Raw genomic sequence first — 21,758 nt, forward strand, 5'->3', positions numbered from 1 at the left:
CCCTCCCAAAATACGTGGGAATTCTGGGAGATACAATTCAAGTTGAGATTTGGGTGGAGACACAGCCAAACCATATCACCACCATACTGTTTTTCATAGTGGTTCTAGATGAGAAAAACTGTAAAACACTACTGAAAAAATCAGGGACAGGCCTGGTGCAGTGGCTCATGCCTGTAATCCTAGCACTTTGGGAGGCTGAGGCAGGTGGATCACCTGAGGTCTGGAGTTCAAAACCAGCCTGGCCAACATGGCGAAACACCATCTCTACTAAAAATACAAAAAAAAAAAAAAAAAAGGAAACCCTCAGGGACTATCTAAATAAATGGAAAGACATTCCATGTACATGGATAGAAAGACTCAATATTGTCAAGATGACAATTTTCCATAACTTAACCTATGGATTCACCACAATCCCAGTCAAAATTTCACCAAATTATTTTGTGAATAACAAATAAAAAATAATATGTAATAACAAACAAATAATAACAAACTAACTCCAAAATTTATATGAAAAGGCAAAAGAACTAGAATAGCCAACACAATACTGAAGAACAACAATTTACTACAAAGCCATAGTAATTAAAACAGCATGGCATGGGCAAAATAACAGACAAACAGATCAATGGAACAGAGTAGGGAGCCCAGAAATATGCCTACACAAATAGAGTCAATTGATATTTGACAAAGAAGCAATGGGAATTCAATGGAGAAAAGACATTCTTTTCAACAAATGGTGCTGGAACAGGATATTCACATGCAAAAATAAGAATCTATAAACAGACCTTACGTATTTCACAAAATTAACTCAAATTGGATCATAGACCTAAATGTATAGCATAAAATGATAAAATTCTTACAAGATAATGTAGAGTCCCAATTAGGGAAGGGGAGTCAGGCTTGTGGGAGCAGAGGAAAGAAAAAAAAAAGCAGATAAGCTACAAGTATGCCTTTCTTCATAATCCAGAACACACAGCCCTCCTGCACAAATAACTCACAATCTTCCTGTGTCTAGGTATCAGTAGACCCTTGGCTGATACAAAAAGTTGGAAGTTAAGTCACTGCCACTGATAGTGGCAGGAGGTGGACAAATGCCTAGGCAGATAGGGGCAAGTTCCCAGGGAAATCCCACCTCCAAGCCAAAGACAGTTTAAAGCCTGAAAGCCAAGCTACAAGTCAAATCCATGGACTGGATTGAGAACCTGTCTTCCTGCTTGGTGCACTTTCCTCTGACTGATCCCCACCCTTCAGCTGTTTTACATATACCTATGCTTCCTAATTTTTTTTTAACATAGTTGTGCCCACCTTTGGGTGGTGCCTTTGTTTTAACCTTTTTGCATACTCACAAACCAGTCAGCATGCACTCCCCTATTCTGAGTCCACAAAAGCCCTGGGCTTAGCCACACAAGGAGAGAAACCACCCCCAGGTCCCCTCTCCACTGAAAGCTGTTCCATCACTCAATAAAATTCTTCTCTGCCTTCCTCATCCTTCAATTGTCAGGGTATCCTCATTCTTCTTGGATGTGGGAAAAAAGCTCATGAATCGCCGATCTCAGGTAGAAGCTATAACACAGGCAGGCTAGGGCATGATAGCCCAGCCGCAGGCTGAGCCACTGTGCAAGCCAGACTGGGCCAAGTGGACGGGGAGCCTCCTGTGTGGCAGGTAGCACGCCCAAGCAAGGCCCAGGTGGGGGTGTCACTGGCCAGACATCCCTGGCTGAGAATGACTGAGGAATCCTGCATCACAACCTTGGCATTATCAGCACCACACAAAGCCCTCTTCAGCATACAGCCTAAGAACTATCCTATACAATCTCCAGCAATCCTTTGTTGGTTTGCAGTCAGCTTCTTTCTTGCAAGCTGCCCATTGCCTCCCTAGCAATGTATGTTTCTACTTTCTTTAATAAATCTACCTTCCCTACCTACAGCAAGGTAAATTCTTTCTTTCTTTCTTTCTTTCTTTCTTTCTTTCTTTCTTTCTTTCTTTCTTTTTTTTTTTTAAGAGAGAATCTCACTCTGTCACCCAGGCTGGAGTGCAGTTGTGCAATCTTGGCTCATTGCAACCTCTGCCTCAACAAGGTAAATTCTTTTATGCCTGTGCCACCAGTCCAGATAGTCATCACTCCCTCACAACAGATAACATAAAAGGAAATATAGGAGACTTTGGGTTTAGCAATGACTTCATCGATATAACACTGAAAACATGATAAATGAATAGAAAGAATAGATGAGTTGGACTTCATTAAAACTAAAACTTCTGGGCTGGGTGTGGTGGCTCATGCCTGTAATCCCAGCACTTTGGGAGGCTGAGGCAGGTGGATCACGAGGTTAGGAGTTCGAGACCAGCCTGGCCAACATAGTGAAACCTCGTATCTACTAAAAATACAAAAATTAGCCAGGCATGGTGGTGGGCACCTGTGATCCCAGCTACTCAGGAGGCTGAGGCAGAAGAATTGCTTGAACCTGGGAGGGGGAGTTTGCAGTGAGCCAAGATCACACCATTGCACTCCAGCCTGGGCGACAGAATGAGACTCCATCTCAGAAAAAAACAAAACAAAACACTAAAACTTCTGGTAGTCAAAGACACTGTTAAAGATAACAAGATAAGCCACAGACTGAGAGAAAATCTCTGTAAAACACACACTTGATAAAGGACTGATGTCCAAAATATACAAGAACTCTTAGAACTCAACAACAAGAAAATGAACAACCCGATTAAAAATGGGCACAAGATCCAAATAGCCACCTCAACAAAAAAGATATTCAGATAACAAATTAAGATGTAAAAAAGATGATCAACATCATACATCCTCAAGGAATTGCAAATTAAAAGAAAAATACATGGTACTACACATTTATTAAATTTCCACCCAGTGAATCTAAAATAAAAGTTAAAAATTGTTTTTAGGTTGGGCACAGTGGCTCACACATATAATCCCAGCACTTTGGAAGGCTGAGGCAGGCAGATCACCTGAGGTCAGGAGTTCGAGACCAGCCTGACCAACATGGTGAAAATCTCTACTAAAAATACAAAAAAAAAATTAGCCAGCCTTGGTGGTGCAGGCCTGTAATCCCAGATACTTTGGAGGCTAAGGCAGGAGAATCATTTGAACCCGGGAGGTAGAGGTTGCAGTAAGCCAAGATCACGCCACTGCACTCCTGCCTGGGTGACAGAGTGAGACTCCATCTCAAAATAAAAGAAGACAAAAGAAATAATTCATTTTGCAAACTGAATCTTTGTATACCCTTACCTATATCACAAACAGAATTTTGAGAGCAGCAAGAGAAAAACATCTTGTCCCATATAAGGGAGCCTGCATTAGACTATCAATGGATTTCTCAACAAAAATCTTGCAGGTCAAGAAACAGTGGGATGATTCAATGTACTGGAAGAAAGAGAAAGAAGAAAAGGAATACTTTACCCCAAAAAAACTGTCCTTTAAGAATAAAGGAGAGGCTGGGTGTAGTGGCTCATGCCTGTAATCCTAGCACTTTGGGAGGCTGAGGCAGGCAGATCACCTGAAGTCAGGAGTTCAAGACCAGCCTGGCCAACATGGCAAAACCCAGTCTCTACTAAAAATACAAAAATTAGCCGGTGTGATGGTGGGTGCCTGTAATGCCAGCTGCTCAGGAGGCTGAGGGAGGCGAATTGCTTGAACTCAGGAGGGAGAGGCTGCAGTGAGCTGAGGCCCCACCATCACACTCCAGCCTGGGCAGCAAGAGCAAAACTCTGTCTCAAAAAAAAGAATAAAGAACAATGCTCCCATCTGATCATTTCAGCTGTGGCCTGGCACTCTTCTGAGAGCCCAGCCCCCAGGTAATCTGCCCTGGTGCTGCTGTCATTTTAGCATTCTGCAAGTGCCTGAACATTCTTCCCGCCCCGCCTATGTTTATTGCCAGCTGTGTGGGGGCCAACCTGCCCCTCTCTATCACAGCCAGCACCTGAACCCTGGGTACCTGAGGACACATATGCCACCCTTTTCCTGATGCAGTCCCTCCAGTACTTATGCATGCCATCCAGAACACCATATAGGGATCTGAGAATCAAGAAAATGGCTAGCCTAGTCCACCACTGGCACCTTATCACTCCCTCTGGAGACTAAGTCTGTGCTGACCCAGCTAGCCAACACTACAACAGCTGAAACCCATCCTCATGTGCTGAAAGGTGAAGCTGCTTCCCCTATGTACACAAAGTAGCAGCATTCCTTCATGAGAGAACAGGCAAGCCGCAGGGCTGTCTGTATTGGGCTGAGGGAAGAGGTCCTACCCTGAGGTTGCTCCTAGGAAGAGCCACAAGACAGGCATTTTCAATGGCTCTTGGCTACATTATGACCTGGAGATAGATGACAGTGTCTGTCTGAACAGAGTCATGAGCTCTGGGACAGGGGTATGATAGGGAAACAGATCATTTTCCTACCTACACAGGAGATAGAGCTGGTACAGCTCCTCCCTCCCTACAGAGACCTGTGAGAATTTCACTAGGAGCTGCCCCAGCCACCCCTGTAAAGGCTACTGTTCACGCTCAACATTGAGATGTTGGTGGGTAAGCTTTGTGGTCCAGCTCTGCCCAGCTTTGTCTTCCCCTCTTTGCTGAACAGGCAACTCAGAGTCTAGGCATTACATAGACCAGCCTATCACCTGAAACTACAGAGAGGAAATCACAGTAAACAAAGATCAAACACACACCATCTGCTTCTGCCATAGCTGGCTCTTACTCATAAGTTCCACTTACAGTCATGCAGGTTAAACTGCACAAACCAATAAAAAGTCTACTGACAGAAGGGCACAGGGCTAAAGAAACAAAGCCAAAGCCCACTACCTGAAATATGCTATAGCTACACCCACAAGGGGGAAAAGCCGCATCTAAATTAAATTCAAAAATAAGAATTGACAACCTCCCCACATGAGAAGAAACCATCATGAGAACTTTGGCATCATGAATAAAAAAAAAAAAAAAAAAAAAAGCAGAATATTTTGACACTACCAGAGGACACACTAGCTCTATGGCAATGGATCCTAACTAACCAAAATGAAAATTCTGAAATGAAAGATAATGAATTCAAAATATGGATTATAAGGAAGCTCAATGAGATCCAAGAGAAAATTGAAAATCAACACAAAGATATCAGAACAATGCAGAATGTGAGCAAAGTACAGATATCTTTAAATAAAAACAATGGAATTTCTGGAAATGAAAAACACACTGAAAGGCTGGTTTACAGTTGAAAGCTTTAACAAAAGGCTAGACTAAGCAGAAGACAGACAGAAAATAGGATCCCAGTACCTTCTAGCAGATAAAGTTTCTTCTGAGAAGTCTTCTGTTAGTCTAATGTGATTTCCTTTACAGAGGATTTGAAAATTCTCTCTTGCTTCCTTCAGAGTATTTTCCTTCTAGTTGCCTTTGGATAGTCTGGTGAAGTTCATCTTGCAAAATATTTCCAGGTATTCTCTGAGCTTCTTGCATCTGGATGTGTACCTTTCTAGCAAGGCCAAGAGACTTTTCCTGATTATTCCCTCAGATATGTTTCCAATCTTTTTCCCTTTTCCTCTTCTCTCTCAGGAACGCCCACAACTCATAAGTTTGGTTGCTTTACATAATTTCCTATTTCTTGAACTCTTATTTAAATTTTCTTTATTTTTTGACTGACTGTGTTAGTTCAAAAAACCTGTTTTGTTTTTTGAAAAGATAAGAAAATTGATATGGTGCCAGGCTGGGCACAGTGGCTCATGCTGTGCCCAATTTTGGGAGGGTGAGACAGGTGAATTGCCTGAGCTCAGGATTTCAAGACCAGCCTGGGCATGATGGTGAAACCCTATCTCTACTAAAACACAAAAGATCAGCTGGGCATGGTGGCAGATGCCTGTAATCCCAGCTACTCAGGAGGCTGAGGCATAAGAATTGCTTGAACCTGGGAGGCAGAAGTTGCAGTGAGCCAAGATCGCCCCACTGCACCCCAGCCCGGACAACAAAGCAAAACTCTGTCTCAAAAAAATAAATAAAAGAAAGAAAATTGATATGGTGCTAGCTAGATTAACCAAGAAAAAAGAGAGAAGATTCAAGTAAGCACAAGCACAATCAGAAGTGCTATAAGTGACATTACAATGGATACCACAGAAAACAAAAGATCATCAGAGACTAATATGAGTATCTCTATGCATACAAACTAGAAAACCTAGATAAAATGGTTAAATTCGTCCCTCCCTGCTCAGATGTGGCTCAAGCAGGAGGGGCACAGGGCCAGAGATGCCACAGACCTTCGACCCAGAGCAGCTTGAAGGCAGTGAATAATAGCTCTTCAGATCTGCAATAAAAAATGGCCTCTTCTAGAGAATTGTTTGAACTCGGGAGGTGGATGTTGCAATGAGCTGAGATGGCACCACTGCACTCAAGCCTGGGCAACAGAGTGAGACTCCGACTCAAAACAAACAAACAAACAAAAACAAACAAAAAAGCCCTCTTCATAGCTTAAATTACAAAAGTTAACTAAAATACTTGCATGTTTTTTCTTTACCCCAACTCATTCCTTACATGTAGGCTCAATCTTTTCAGTATTTGCTTTACTCGTTCAGCAAAAGCCAGGAAAAACGACTTTGTGGTAATCAGGATGTTATCCAACTGTATATTGTTTACTTTATTGTAAATACTGGTAAACAGGCTGGGCACGGTGGCTCACACTTGTAATCCCAGCACTTTGGGAGGCTGAGGCAGGCGGATCACGAGGTCAGGAGTTCGAGACCATGGTGAAACCCCGTCTCTACTAAAAAATACAAACAATTAGCCGGGCGTGGTGGCGGGCGCCTGTAGTCCCAGCTACTCGGAGAGGCTGAGGCAGGAGAATGGCGTGAACCCGGGAGGCGGAGCTTGAAGTGAGCCGAGATCGAGCCACTGCACTCCAGCCTGGGTGACGGAGCGAGACTCTGTCTCAAAAAAAAAAAAAAATACTGGTGGACAGTGGTGAATAATAGTTTTATATTCCTTTAAAAAATAAGAAAATGGTTGAACTAGTTTACAGTCCCACCAACAGTGTAAAAGTGTTCCTATTTCTCCACATCCTCTCCAGCACCTGTTGTTTCCTGACTTTTTAATGATTGCCATTCTAACTGGTGTGACATGGTATCTCATGTGGTTTTGATTTGCATTTCTCTGATGGCCAGTGATGGTGAGCATTTTTTCATGTACAAAAAACCAAACACCGCATATTCTCACTCATAGGTGGGAATTGAACAATGAGAACACATGGACACAGCAGGGGAACATCACACTCTGGGGACTGTTGTGGGGTGGGGGGTGGGGGGAGGGGGGAGGGATAGCATTGGGAGATATGCCTAATGCTAGATGACGAGTTAGTGGGTGCAGCGCACCAGCATGGCACATGTATACGTATGTAACTAACCTGCACATTGTGCACATGTACCCTAAAACTTAAAGTATAATAATAATTAATTAATTTAAAAAAATAAGAAAATGGATAAATTCCTGGAAACATAAAACCTCTTAAGACTGAACCAGGAAAAAATAGATACCCAAAATAAACCAATAACAAGCAATAAAATTGACTGAGTAATAACGTAATTTCAAACAAAAAAAAAAAAACAAGAACAGATGGGTTTACAGCCAAATTTTGCCAGAAGTACAACGAAGAGCTGGTATCAATCTTACTGAAACTGTTCCAAAAATTTATGGAATTTTTGGATTGGAAGAATAAATATCATTACAAAGACCTTACTAACCAAAGCAATCTACAGATTCAACACAATTCCTATCAAATTACCAACATCATTTTTCATAGGACTAGAAAAAGCGATCCTAAATATCATATGAAACCAAAAAAGCATCTAAATAGCCAAAGTAATCCTAAGCAAAAAGAACCAAGTCAGGGGCATCATGTGTCTGACTTCAAATTATACTATAGTGCTAATGCTATACTAAATAAAACAGTATGGCATTGGTACAAAAATAGATAGATTAATGGAACGGAATAGAGAGTTCATTGTTAGGAAGGATACAGCTAAAAAAAGGACAAAAGAAATTGTGAAAGAAAAGAGAATAAAGAACCAGTAATAAAGCCACATGCCTACAACCAAGTGATCTTTGACAAAGTTGGCAAAAATAAACCATGGGGAAAGGGCATTCTATTCAATCAATGGTGCTGGGAAAATTGGCTACCCATAGGCAAAAGAATGAAACTGAATCCCCATCTCTTATCATACACAAACTTTAACTCAAGATGCATTAACGACTTAAATGAAAGACCAGAAGCTATAAAAATCCTAGAAGAAAATATAGGAAAAACTCTTCTAGATATTGGCCTAGACAAATAATTCATAAATTAGACCTGAAAAGCAAATGCAACAAAACCAAATATACACAAATGGGACTTAAACTAAAGAGCACAGCAAAAGAAATAATCAACAGAGTAAACAGATAACCTACACAATAGGAACAAAATATTTGCATCTGACAAAGGACTAATATCCAGAATCTACAAAGAACACAAACAACTCAACAACAACAAAGAATAAATAACCCCATTAAAAAGACTGCAAAGGATATAAACAGACATTTTTCAAAAGAAGACACACAAGTGGCCACCAAACATATGAAAAATTGCTCAACATCACCAATCATCAGAGAAATGCAAATTAAAACCACAATAAAGGCCGGGCACAGTGACTCATACCTGTAATCCTGGCACTTTGGGAGGCCAAGGTGAGTGGATCACCTGAGGTCAGGAGCTCAAGACCAGCCTGACCAATATGGTTAAACCTCATCTCTACTAAAAATACAAAAATTAGTTGGGCGTGATGGTGGGTGCCTGTAATCCTGGCTACTTGGGGAGCTGAGGCAGGAGAATCCCTTGAACCCAGGAGGTGGAGGTTGCAGTGAGCCAAGATCACACCACTGAACTCCAGCCTGAGTGACAGAGTGAGACTCTGACTCAAACACACACACACACACACACATACACACACACAATAAGATATCATCTTACATAGTCAGAATGGCTATTATTACAAACACAACAGATGTTGGTGTGGATGCAGAGAATAATGAATGCTTATTCACTGCTGGTGGGACTATAAATTTGCACAACCTCTATGAAAAACAATATAGAGATTTCTCAAAGCACTAAAAATAGAGCTACCATTTGACACAGTGATTATACTACTAGGCATCTACCTGAAAGAAAATATTATATAAAAAAGTCACTTTCACTCATATGTGTATTACATTCCTACTCATAATAGTAAAGTCATGGAATTAACCTAAATGTCCATTAACAGTGGACTGGATTTTTTAAATGTGGTATATATATACCATGGAATACCACACAGCCATAAAAAAAATGAAATCATGCTCTGTGCAGTAACATGGATGGAGCTGGGGGCCATTATCCTAAGTGAAAATAACTCAGAAACAGAAAATCAAATACCACATGTTCTCACTTATAAGCAGGAGCTAAACAATGAGTACACGAGGACATAAAGATGGAAACAGTAGATAGCGAGACTCCAAAAGGGAGAGATTGGGAGGGGGCTGATGGTCAAAAAATTATCTATTAATAGTGAGATGTGATCACACCACTGCACACCAGCCAGGGCAACAGAGCGAGACTGTATCTCAAAAAAAAAAAAAAAAACCATCTGTTGGGTCAAATGTTTTACTATCTCAGGGATAGGTACACTAGACACCAAACCTCACCATTATGCAATATATCTATTTGACAAATGTGCACATATACCCTCTGAATCCAAAATAAAAAAACAAAGGAAGTTTATAGTAGCAAACACTTACATCCTTTTTAAAAAGATCTTGCCCACAAGTGGTGGCTCACACCTGTAATCCCAGCATTTTGGGAGGCTGAAGCAGGTGGATTGGCCGAGGTCAGGAGTTTGAGACCAGGCTGGCTAACATGGTGAAATCCCATCTCTACTAAAAATACAAAAAAAATTAGCAGGGTACGGTGGCGCACACCTGTAGTCGCAGCTACTCGGGAGGCTGACAGAGGAGAATCACTCTAACCTGGGAGGCGGAGGTTGCAGTGAGCCAAGATTGCACCACTGCACTCCAGCCTGGTGACAGAGGGAGACTTCATCTCAAAAAAAAGATCTCAAATAAACAACCTAACTTTACACCTCAAAAAAAAAAAAACCTTAAACCAAAAATTAGTAGAAGGAAAGAAATAACAAAGATTGAGCATAAATAAATGAAATAGAGAATAAAATTTTTTTTTAATCAGCCGGGCACAGTGGCTCACACCTGTAATCCCAGTGGATCTCTTGAAGTCAGGAGTTTGAGACCAGCCTGGTCAACATGGTGAAACCCTGTCTGTACTAAAAATACAAAAATTAGCCAGGCGTGGGGGCATGCTCCTGTAATCCCAGCTACTTGCAAGGCTGAGGCAGGAGAATCGCTTGAACCCTGGAGATGGATATGCAGTGAGCCGAGATCGTGCCACTGCACTCCAGCCTGGGCAACAGAGTGAGACTCTGTCTCAAAAAAAAAAATAATCAATGAAGCTAAGAGTTGATATGGAAAAATAAATCAAAATCAAAGCCATTACCTAGACTAAGAACAAAAAGAGAGAATATGTTAATAAAATAAGAAATGAAAGAGAAGACAATACAATTTATTACATAAGTTTATTTCTTACAGAAATAAACAGAATTATAAGGGACTACTATGAACAATTATACACTAACCAATTTGACAACTTAGAAGAAATGGTGAAATTACTAGAAATATATAACCTACCAACATTGAATGGAGAATAGAGAGCTTAAAGAGACCGATAACAAATACAGAATCTAAAGAAGTAATTTTCCAAAACTCCAAAACATAGCCTAGGACCAGATTACTTCATGAGTAAATTCTATCAAACTTTAAAAGAAAATTTAATATAAAACATCCTCAAATTCTTTGAAAAAATAGAAAAAGGAGGTAACACCTTCAGAGTCATTCTATGAGGCAAGCATCCCCCTGATATGCAAGAAAGAAAATATACTTCCAAGAAGAAAATTATAAGCCAATATCCTTGAGGAACACGGTGTATGAATTAAATCTAAATAAATCTGTTTACAAAGAATCAATTCTCAAAAGAAGTTTTTCAAAATTAAAAAATTAAAAAATTTTCACACTGGATTCTGGATAAAAACTCATTTATAGCCTCTTTGTCAGATATTGTTACTGAAACTTACATTAATTGAGGAGTTCGCTTGAGCAGCAGTTTCTTCATCTGTTGGGAGCTGATATATCTGGATGCCACTGCTAATCAATTCACTCATTATCTTACTCTTAAAAGTCTGTAAATCATTTTTAGAAATTGTGTCTGCTTTGGCAATCAGCGGTATAATGTTCACCTATTAAGAAAAAAGACAAAATCTCAGCATCAAGGATTCCTTGTTCATCCTATAGTTTTTATAGTAAAGCCTTCACAAACTCTGACAACAAATTGTGAAACTAGATAATCACTGGCTGTCATGCCTTTCTTAAAAATTATTTTCCAAAATTATCAATACTTTTGAAGATTCATCTTTTATCTAAATTCAGGTTTACAAGTCTCAACCTTGTTGCTCTTTTAAAAATCCCTTACACCTCTACACATATGGAGTTAGTAAAACGTAAATAGTAGGACAATGTAAATTACTTATTTTCAACTTTCTTATTAAGCTGAGTGATTAAAGACAAATTGAATGACATTTCATCAAAATTATGGAAGAGATTTTGTCTTTCTACTTTTTCCATCACTTTTTCCATCAATTAATCTTAATTAATGTCCCATTTTCACACACTCTTGCCCCACCTAGATGTGTTTGCAGATAGATTTGATTTTGTTTTCCAAAGGCCACCTAAAAAGATTTTTTTTTTTTGAGACGGAGTCTTGCTCTGTCACCCAGGCTGGAGTGCAATAGCATGATCTTGGCTCACTGCAACATCCACCTTCCAGGTTTAAGCGAGTCTCTGCCTCAGCCTCCCGAGTAGCTGAGATTACAGGGGCATGCCACCACACCCTGTTGATTTTTGTATTTTTAGTAGAGATGGGGTTTCTCCATGTTGGCCAGGCTGGTCTCAAACCCCTGACCTCAGGTGATCTGCCCACCTCGGCCTCCCAAAGTGCTGGGATTATGGGTATGAGCCACCGCACCCAGCCTGGTTACCACAGTCTAAAGGCTGTGTGTGTGTGTATGTGTGTATGTGTGTGTAAGAGCACTTTGCAAACAAATATACTCATTCTTTTGTAAAAAGATGTAATTTCCACATTGGAAGTTGAATAGTTGCATATTTGAGGTTGAATTTTTACCCACAACGTTTTTTCCTAGTGCTTCAACATGATCACTCCTGTGTTTTGCATTTGCACTTAAATAAATTTTTAGAAAATAACAATATACAAAATTATAAAATGTTTTATTACTGTTAAAACATCTTATTAAATTATAGCTCCACAAAATCAGTATCTGTAATACAGTACAAATATATAAATATAAATTTTAGGCAGACTGCTTTTGTTTTAGATTGCTCAAAGCATATTTTTCAAAAAATCCATGGACAAGCCAGGCACAGTGGCTCACGCCTGTAATCCCAGCACTTTGGCAGCCCGAGGCGGGTGGATCACCTGAGGTCAGGAGTTTGAGAAGAGCTTCGCCAACGTGGTGAAGCCCTGTCTCTACTAAAAATGCAAAAATTAGCTGGGCATGGTAGTGGGCACCTGTAGTCCCAGCTACTGAGGAGGTTGAGGCAGGAGAATCACTTAAACCCGGGAGGCGGAGGTTGCAGTGAGCCAAGATCATGCCATTGCACTCCAGCCTGGGCAACAAGAGCAAAACTCCGTCTAAAAAAAACATTAGCCAGGTGTGTTGGCAGCACCTGTAGCCCCAGCTGCTCAGGTGGCTAGGGTGGGAGGATCACTTGAGCCCAGGAAGTTGAGGCTGCAGTGAGCCGTGATCTGACAAAAAACAAAAACAAAGAAACAAAAAACAAACAAAAACAAAAACTCCATAACCTGACCTCTTCGCTATGAACAAAGCTAGATAGGACATCTCTTTTCTCCCACTGTCCATCACGAGGACTGCCACAGCACTCTGTAAGCTCCATCATAAAGGCTTTGGACTGATCACCCTGGCATTTTAGTAGTTCGCCCTGTGGAATTCAGCCCCATCTCCGGACCATTTGGGGTACTCCTTTGTGGGAATTCCCCTGCACCACTTTTGGGGCAGCTCTAGCCAGCCTTGAATTTGACATGACATAACACAGTGATGGTAAATCATTAACATAAAGAAATGGAAACTTTTGGCTGGGCACGGTGGCTCAGGCCTGTAATCCCAACACTGGGAGGCTGAGGCGGGTGGATCACCTGAGGTCATGAGTTCGAGACCAGCCTGGCCAACAGGGTGGAACCCCATCTCTACTAAAAATACAAAAATTAGCCAGGCATGGTGGTAGGTGCCTGTAATCCTAGCTACTTGGGAGACTGAGGGAGGAGAATCCCTTGAACCCGGGAGGTGGAGGTGGCAATGAGCCAAGATCGTGCCACTGCACTTCAGCCTGGGCCACAGAGTGAGACTTTGTCTTGAAAAAAAAGAGAGAGAGAGAGAGAAAGAAAGAAAGAAATGGAAACTTTCTATGTCAATAATTCCTCAGGTGTTCAGATTTAAGAGGAAAGGCATTCATTGCAAGAACAGACCAACTTGAAAAAGAAGACAAGCAGAGCATGGTGGCTCACACCTGCAATCCCAGCACTTTGGGAGGCTGAGACCAGCAGATTGCTTGAGCCCAGGAGTTCCAGACCCATCTGGACAATATGGCAAGACCCCTCTCTTTACAAAAAATTAAAAATTAGCCAGGCGTGCAGGCACACGCCTGTGGTCCCAGCTACTTGAGGCTGAGGTGGGAGAACTCCTTGAGCCTGGATGATCAAGGCTGCCATGAGCCTGGTTCATGTCACTGCACTCCTGCCTGGGCAACAGAGTGAGATCTTGTCTCAAAGAAAGAGAAAAGAAAAAGACAGTAGCCATATACTCTTGCCTATCCCTTTATATAATGGTTTTGTGAAAATTAGAGATTTTATATTCTGGAAAATGGTTTGATGATAACAGATGAACATGAAATTAAGAGTGTGTATCCCAGCTGAGTGTGGTGGCTCATGCCTGTAATCCCAGCACTTTGGGAGGCTGAAGTGGGCAGGTCACCTGAGTTCAGGAGCTCGAGATCAGCATGAACAACATGGAGAAACCCTGTCTCTACTAAAAGTAAAAATAAAAAAGTAGCCGGGTGTGGTGGTGCATGCCTGTGTCCCAGCTTCTTGGGAGGCTGAGGCAGGCCAGGCATGGTGGCACAAGCCTGTAATCCCAGCTACTTGGGAGGCTGAGGCAGGAGAATCGCTTGAACCTGGGAGGTGGAGGTTGCAGTGGGCCTAGACTGTGCCACTGCACTCCAGCCTGATCAACAGAGTGAGACTCCATCTCGAAAAAAAAAAAAGTCCTATGCAGTATGAATCCACATTATATGTATTATACAATATGTAATAAATATTATATATGCATATATAATATAGTACATGGTACATATACTCTATCATTTACATATATGTGTATAAATATTTATATATCTATACAACCACATAAAAGGATAAACATTATATCCTGTCATATAAAGAATAAACATTTATCCACATAAAAGGATAAACATAATACCAAGTAGTATTGAACTCTTAATACGTTCCTTAATATACTCAGATACTCTCCTACTCTATGTTCTATATGCCATTTAAGTCTTAAATTTATTTTATACAAAATCATATACGCAAAAGTGTGGATCTAACATGTGTACAATGCAGACAATAAAAATAAGTAGGGCCAGGCATAGTGGCTCATGTCTGTAATCCTAGCAGTTTGGGAGGCCAAAGCAGGAGGATAACTTTAGGTCACGAGTTTAAGACTAGCCTGGGCAACATAGGGAGATACCATCTTTATCAAAAATAAAATAAAGCCAAGCGTGGTGGCTCATGCCTGTAATCCCAGCACTTTGGGAGGCCAAGGCAGGCGGATCACCTGAGGTCGGGAGTTCGAGACCAGCCTGACCAACATGGAGAAACCCCAACTCTACTAAAAAATACAAAATTAGCCGGGCGTGGTGGCACATGCCTGTAATCCCAGCTACTAGGGGGGCTGAGGCAGGAGACTTGCTTGAACCCAGAAGGCAGAGGTTGCAGTGAGCCAAGATCGCGCCATTGCACTCCAGCCTGGGCAACAAGAGTGAAACTGCGTCTCAAAAAAATAAAAATTAAAATAAAATAAAATAAAATAAAATAAAAAGTTAGCAGGCCAGGTGCCGTGGCTCAGGCCTGTAATCCCAGAATTTTGGGAGACTGAGGCAGGTGGATCACCTGAGGCAGGAGTTCGAAACCAGCCTGGCCAACATGGTGAAACCCCCTCTCTGCTAAAAATACAAAAATTAGCCAGGCATATTGGCACATGTCTGCAATCCCAGCTACTCAGCAGGCTGAGGCAGGAGAATGGCTTGAAACTGGGAGGCAGAGATTGCAGTAAGCCAAGATTATGCCACTGTACTCCAACCTGGGTGACAAGAGTGAAACTCCACCTCACAAAAACAAACAAATGAAAAACATTAGCCAGGCATGGTGACACATGCCTGTGGTCCCAGCTGCCATGGGGGCTGAAGTAAGAGGATTGCTTGAGCCTGGGAGGTCAAGGCTGCAGTCAGCTATGATTGTGCATCACTACGCTCCAGCCTGGGTGACAGAGTGAGACACTGTCTAAAAAAAAAAAGAAAAGAAAAGAAAAGAAAAGTTAAAATAAAAAGAACTTTCATGTACCCATTTCTCAGCTTTGGCTAGAACACAAACAAGACCTTTACGCTTTCCTTGATTGCAGGTCACCATACCTGCTTGGAAGTCTCTGCTATACTGAAATTTGCATTAACTCTCTTGCTTATGTTTATTCATTTTCTATGGTGGTTACTAAGACACGTAACATAAGGGCTATCCTCTTAAATTTGTAAGTGTACATTACAATATTTTTAACTATAAGCACAGTGTTGCACAGCAGACCTCTGGAACTTTTCAATGTTGCATAATTGAAACTTTATACTCATTGAACAGCAACTTCATTTTCCTCCACCTGCCCCCAGCCCCTGGTAACCAGCATTCTACTTTCTACTTCAATGGGTTTGGCAACCTTCGATACCTCGGATTGGTGGAATTAGGCTATGTTTGTTTTTTCTGTGACTGGCTCATTCATTCACTTTGCATAATGTCCTCAAGGTTCATGCATGTCATTGCAAATGACAGGATTTCTCTCTTTTTATAAGGCTAATTAATATTCCATTTATGTATATGCCATATTTTCTCTATCCATTTATCAGTCGTTGGACATTTACATTACTTCCATGTATTGGCTATTGCAAATAATGCTTCCAAGGACATGGGAATAAAAATATCTCTTCAGCATCCTGATTTCAATTTTTTGGAATAAATACTCAGAATCTGGGTTGCTGGATCTTATGACATGTTTTTTGAGACAGGATCTCATTCTGTTGGCTGAGTGCAGTTGTGTGATTGTGGCTAACTGTGGCCTTGAATGTCTGGGCTCAAGCAATCCTTCTGCCTCAGCCTTCCCAGTAGTTGAGTCTACAGGCATGTGCCACCATGCCTGGCTAATTTTTTTTTTTTTTTTGGAGAGATTGGGTCTTGTTCTATTGCCCAGGTTGGTCTGGAACTCCTAGCCTCAAGTGTCTTTCTGCCTTGGCCTCCCAAATGCTAGGATTACAGGTGTGAAGCATTGCACCCATCCAAGAATTCTTGGATCATGAAATCAACCTAATTTATTTGAGATGTGTGGCCACTTTTAATACATTGCTGGTATCAATTTGCTATTATTTTGATTAATCTTTTTGCATCTATGCAAGTTCCTCATTTGATTCTTGCATGGTGTTGCATCAAGTTTATGCTAGATTCATAAAATAAATTGTAGAGTGCTGCTCTTTTTCCTTGTCCCTAAAATAGTTTGGATAATATTAGAATTATTTCTTTCTTGAATATTTTTAAACTTCGTGAATAAAACTTTCTCAGCTTAGTGCTATCTTTGTGAAAGTTCTTAAACTGTAATTTTCATTTTGTAAAAAGTTATTGGTTCATTTTGATTTTCTATTATTTCTAAAATATGTACGTTTCAAGTTTTCTCTTAGGTATTTGCTCATTTCACTAAGTTTTAATCCATTACTTTTTTCAAAAAAAGTTTTTACATTTTATTTGTCCTCTTCTTCTGGGACTCTAAGAACACAGATGTTAGAACTTTTGTTATTATTCCATGGGTCTCTGACACTGTCTTAATTTTTTAAAATTATTATTTTTGTTTATTCTCTTCTGTTCAGATTAGATAATTTCTCATTATCTTTTTCCACGATCATCAATTTTTCTTTGTCTTCTTTATCTTGGTCCTGAGCCCCTTCAGTAATTTTTAGAGAATTTTGGTAGTTGCATAAAATTTTGATTCCATTCTTTTAAAATACCTTCTATTTTTCTGGTGAAACTTTCTCAATTTCATTCTATTTCAACAGTGTTCAATCTTACTTCTTGAAGTATAGTTATAACAGCTGCTCCAAAGTCTTTGATAATCCCACCTTCTGTGTCAACTTGGTATTCGTGTCTGTTGGTTGTCTTTTTAGCTTTGTGAGATGTTCAGATTTTTCTAATTATAAAAAATTAGAGGCCAGGTGTGTTGGCTCACACCTTTTATCCCAGCACTTTGGGAGGCCGAGGCAGGTGGATCACCTGAGGTAAGGAGTTTGAGACCAGCCTGGCCAATGCGGTGAAACCCCATCTCTTCTAAAAATACAAAAAATTAGCAAGGCCTGGTGGTGGAGGCCTGTAATCCCAGCTACTTGAGAGGCTGAAGCAGGAGAATTGCTTGAACCCAGGAGGCAGAGGGTTTAGTCAGCCAAGATTACACCACTGCACTGCAGCCTGGGCAACAAGAGTGACACTCCATCTCAAAAAAAAAAAAAAATAGAAATTTTAAAAGTTTTCTAATTTTCTAATTCTTAATGTGTTGATTAATTTTTTATTGTATTCTGGACATCTTACACACTATGCTCTGTGAATCTGAGTCTTAATAAAATGCTATAGAGTTTTTTTTTATTTAACAGGTAGTAACCTTGCTAGAGTCAGCCACAAATTCCTACCGACCTTCTGTTTGCATTGGTTCATTCTAGTGCCAATTCCGTTTACAAGGCCCTTATAAGAGGTATTGAGATGTGTCCCACTGGTGCACCACCTAATGGCCAGTTTGGGATTATGGGATCTGGGTAGAGTTCTAACCCATCCTTCAGTTCTCAAAAACTACAGTTTAGCATCAGATTTTATATATATATATATATATATATATATATTCTATCTATATATTCTATCTATATATAATACTAAATATATTCTATCTATATACAATAATATATATATTCAGTTTTCCCCTCCAATTTTAATACTCTCAAATTCTAGTGGTTCATTGAGATCTTTTTTAAATCTTCCTGATTATCTGTACATTCTCTTGTTTATTGTTTTCAATCCACTTTTATTATTTTGATATATTCATTTTTATAGCGTTGCTCATAATCCTAGTATCTATAGTCTTTGTAGATCTGACTCTATACTTTGTTGTTTCTGTTGGCCGTTGTTCATAGTGATTTGTTTTCTTCAGAGATGTGTTTGTTTATTCCGGGTTCCAAGAGAATATACCTATGTGAGTTTGCTTTAACCTAACATTTTGAGTTGAAGTTTTCCAGGACATATATGTGGTATGAATTCTGGCCCAACTTTTCATTATATATTTGTCATCAGGGATTCTCAGAGGCTATGTTCTTTTTTCAGTCATTCAACACAGACCTATGAAAAAAACCAATGAATTTGCCAACATTCATCTCTAGAGAACAGGATTTTCATTTAATGTATCCAGTGAGGGTTTCATTGCTCTAGGCCCCCTTCTCTATGACGAGGCTTCTGACCTGTCCTTCTGTTATGTTGGGACTTCAGACTTTGTTTACATTTTTGTGTGTATGTTTCTCTAACACCCTTGATAGACAAACAGTCATCCTCAGGGAAAAAGCCAGCTTCAAAAACTGCTTATCATTCTTGTATCAATCTTTATTATTTTTTTAATTTTTTTTTTTTTGAGACGGAGTCTCACTCTGTCACCCAGGCTGGAATGCGGTGGTGCAACCTCAGCTGACTGCAACCTCCACTTCCCCGGTTCAAGTGATTCTTCTGCCTCAGCCTCCTGAGTAGCTGGGATTACAGGTGCATGCCACCATGTCCAGCTAATTTTTGCATTTTTAGTAGAGACGGGGTTTCATCACGTTGGTCAGGATGGTCATGAACTCCTGACCTCATGATCCACCTGCTTTGGCCTCCCAAAGTGCTGGGATTACAGGCATGAGCCACTGTGCCCGGCATCATTCTTTATTATTGTTTTTCACTTCCAACTTCTATTTAAGCTCAGCATACTTAAAATACGCTTTAGATATGTTGTTGAGCATTTTTAGGTGTTCTATATTAGGAGGTGCTTGTGTGTGTGTGTGTGTGTGTGTGTGTGTGCATGCTTGGTCTGATATATAGCTTTAAGTAAAAGTTTGTTCATAATTTTTTCCTAGATTTACTATAAAATAATGCTAATAAGCACACCAAATATCAGCAGTGGTTTAATTTTGAAAGTACTTATGAGTTATTTTTTCTTTAAGTTCTTTTAAATTTTCAGAAATTTAAAGAGGATCATTTGTTATTTTTATAATTAGAAAAAAGTTATGAAAGAAACATTATCACAAGGAATTACATGGTGTAAAGGCAGCAAAACAGGAAGTTAGCAATAAATAAAAGAATGAGATGAGAGAATTCTTCAAAAGAAGGAAATTGTTGAGCTGATTATAAAACTAGTACTCGAATTCTGTTAAGTACACAATGAAATTTCCAATAAATTACATCGCAAAGAAGTATATGTTAATTTTTTTTTGTTAAAGGTAATTTGAAGTGTACTTCCCATACTTGTCCTGAATATAACCTTGACTAAATCTGACTTCATAGAATTTTTGCAAAACTTAAATGAGATAATAGTTGAAAAATGCTAGCTCAGATGAAACACACAGTTTTGAAAATTTTAGTAGCATTATATTATGGCAATAAGACTTAAGTAATGAAATGAAAAAGCTTCTGGTTATTAAGCTGCTGATTGTATCAGAGTCAAATGGCATATACTTGTGTTTGAAATTCAGGTGCAGACTTTCAATATAAGAGAGTTCACTTTCCTATATTCCAGTAAACAGTACCCTAATCACCATCAATAGCATTTGTCAAGCACATGATATGGGTGTCAGTGTTTGCTAAGAGAGGGAAAGGTTATATAAGGAAGTATTTACCCTTGAATTTCAAATAATTGTTATGGGGATATGAAAACATAAACAATTCCCTTATGCAGCTCAGAATTTATTAGAGGCCAAACAATATAGACACAAGTGAAAAACAAAGTTGAGCTACATAATCTTTAAATATCTTGTAACTAGGCCAGGCGCGGTGGCTCACGCCTGTCATCCCAGCACTTTGGGAGGCCAAGGCGGGCGGATCACAAGGTCAGGAGATCGAGATCATCCTGGCTAACACAGTGAAACCCTGTCTCTACTAAAAATACAAAAAATTAGCCGGGCGTGGTGGCGGGTGCCTGTAATCCCAGCTACTCAGGAAACTGAGGCAGGAGAATCACATGAACCCGGGAGGTGGAGGTTGCAGTGAGCCGAGATCGCGCCACTGCACTCCAGCCTGGGTGACAAAGTGAGACTCCGTCTCCAAAAAACAAACAAAAAGAATGAGAGAGAAAGCAGTTTCAGGGTTAATATGGCTAGGAAGCAGTCATCAGAGAGCTTAAAGTATTCTGTAGCAGTAGTTCTCAAACTTTATCACCTGTAAGGCTTGTTAAACCACAGATTGCACGGTTTTAGTCTCAGCATTCCTAACCTAGATGGGCATGGGCAGGGTATAAGAATTTACATTCTAGGGCCGGGCACAGTGGCTCATGCCTGTAATCCCAGCACTTTGGGAGGCTTAGGTGGGTGGATTACTTAAGGTCAGGAGTTCGAGACCAGCCTGGCCAACACAGTGAAACCCCCATCTCTACTTAAAATAAAATAAAATAAAATAAAAAGCTGGGTGTGGTAGCACGTGCCTGTAATCCCAGCTACTCGGGAAGCTGAGGCATGAGAATTACTTGAACCTGGGAGGGGAGGTTGCAGTGAGCCAAGACTGCACCACTGCTCTCAAACCTGGGTGACAGAGGAAGACTCTGTAAAAAAAAAAAAATAGGTTTTACATTTTAACAGGTTTCCAAGTGATGCTGATGCTGATATTTCTGGTTCTGGGGCTGCACTTTGAGAACCTCTGCTCTTTAAAAAAAAAAAAAAAAAAAAAAAAAAAGGATGCCCTTTTGTGTAAATGGGTCTCTACCCTCACACCCATAGTCCCAGAACCATATCCAGAACGAGCTTATCTAGAACTAACTACCTATTGCAATTTGAAAACAAAGATCCCTACTCTCACTTCAAATAAATTAATCACATGTTATTCTTATTGGGTGATGGGGAGAGTAAGGAAGAGGAAAGAGTCCAGGACATAATTTGGGAGATGGAGTAATAGAGCCCAGGGAAGTCAAGAGACTTGTTCAAGCTCCACAGCTCATGGCCAATAGATAGTCTGTCAAATTTTCACTAT

General features: G+C 40.2%; 1 pseudogene; it reads right to left on the minus strand.

Moving 5' to 3' along the window:
* Window positions 1-11,352, minus strand: part of LOC129398319 (septin-14-like) — a 43,477-nt pseudogene extending 32,125 nt beyond the window's left edge.
* Between the last annotated feature and the right edge of the window lie 10,406 nt (window positions 11,353-21,758).

The sequence above is a fragment of the Pan paniscus genome, chromosome 6 (genome assembly GCF_029289425.2).
Source record: "Pan paniscus chromosome 6, NHGRI_mPanPan1-v2.0_pri, whole genome shotgun sequence".
In the NCBI taxonomy this organism is placed as follows: Eukaryota; Metazoa; Chordata; class Mammalia; order Primates; family Hominidae; genus Pan; species Pan paniscus.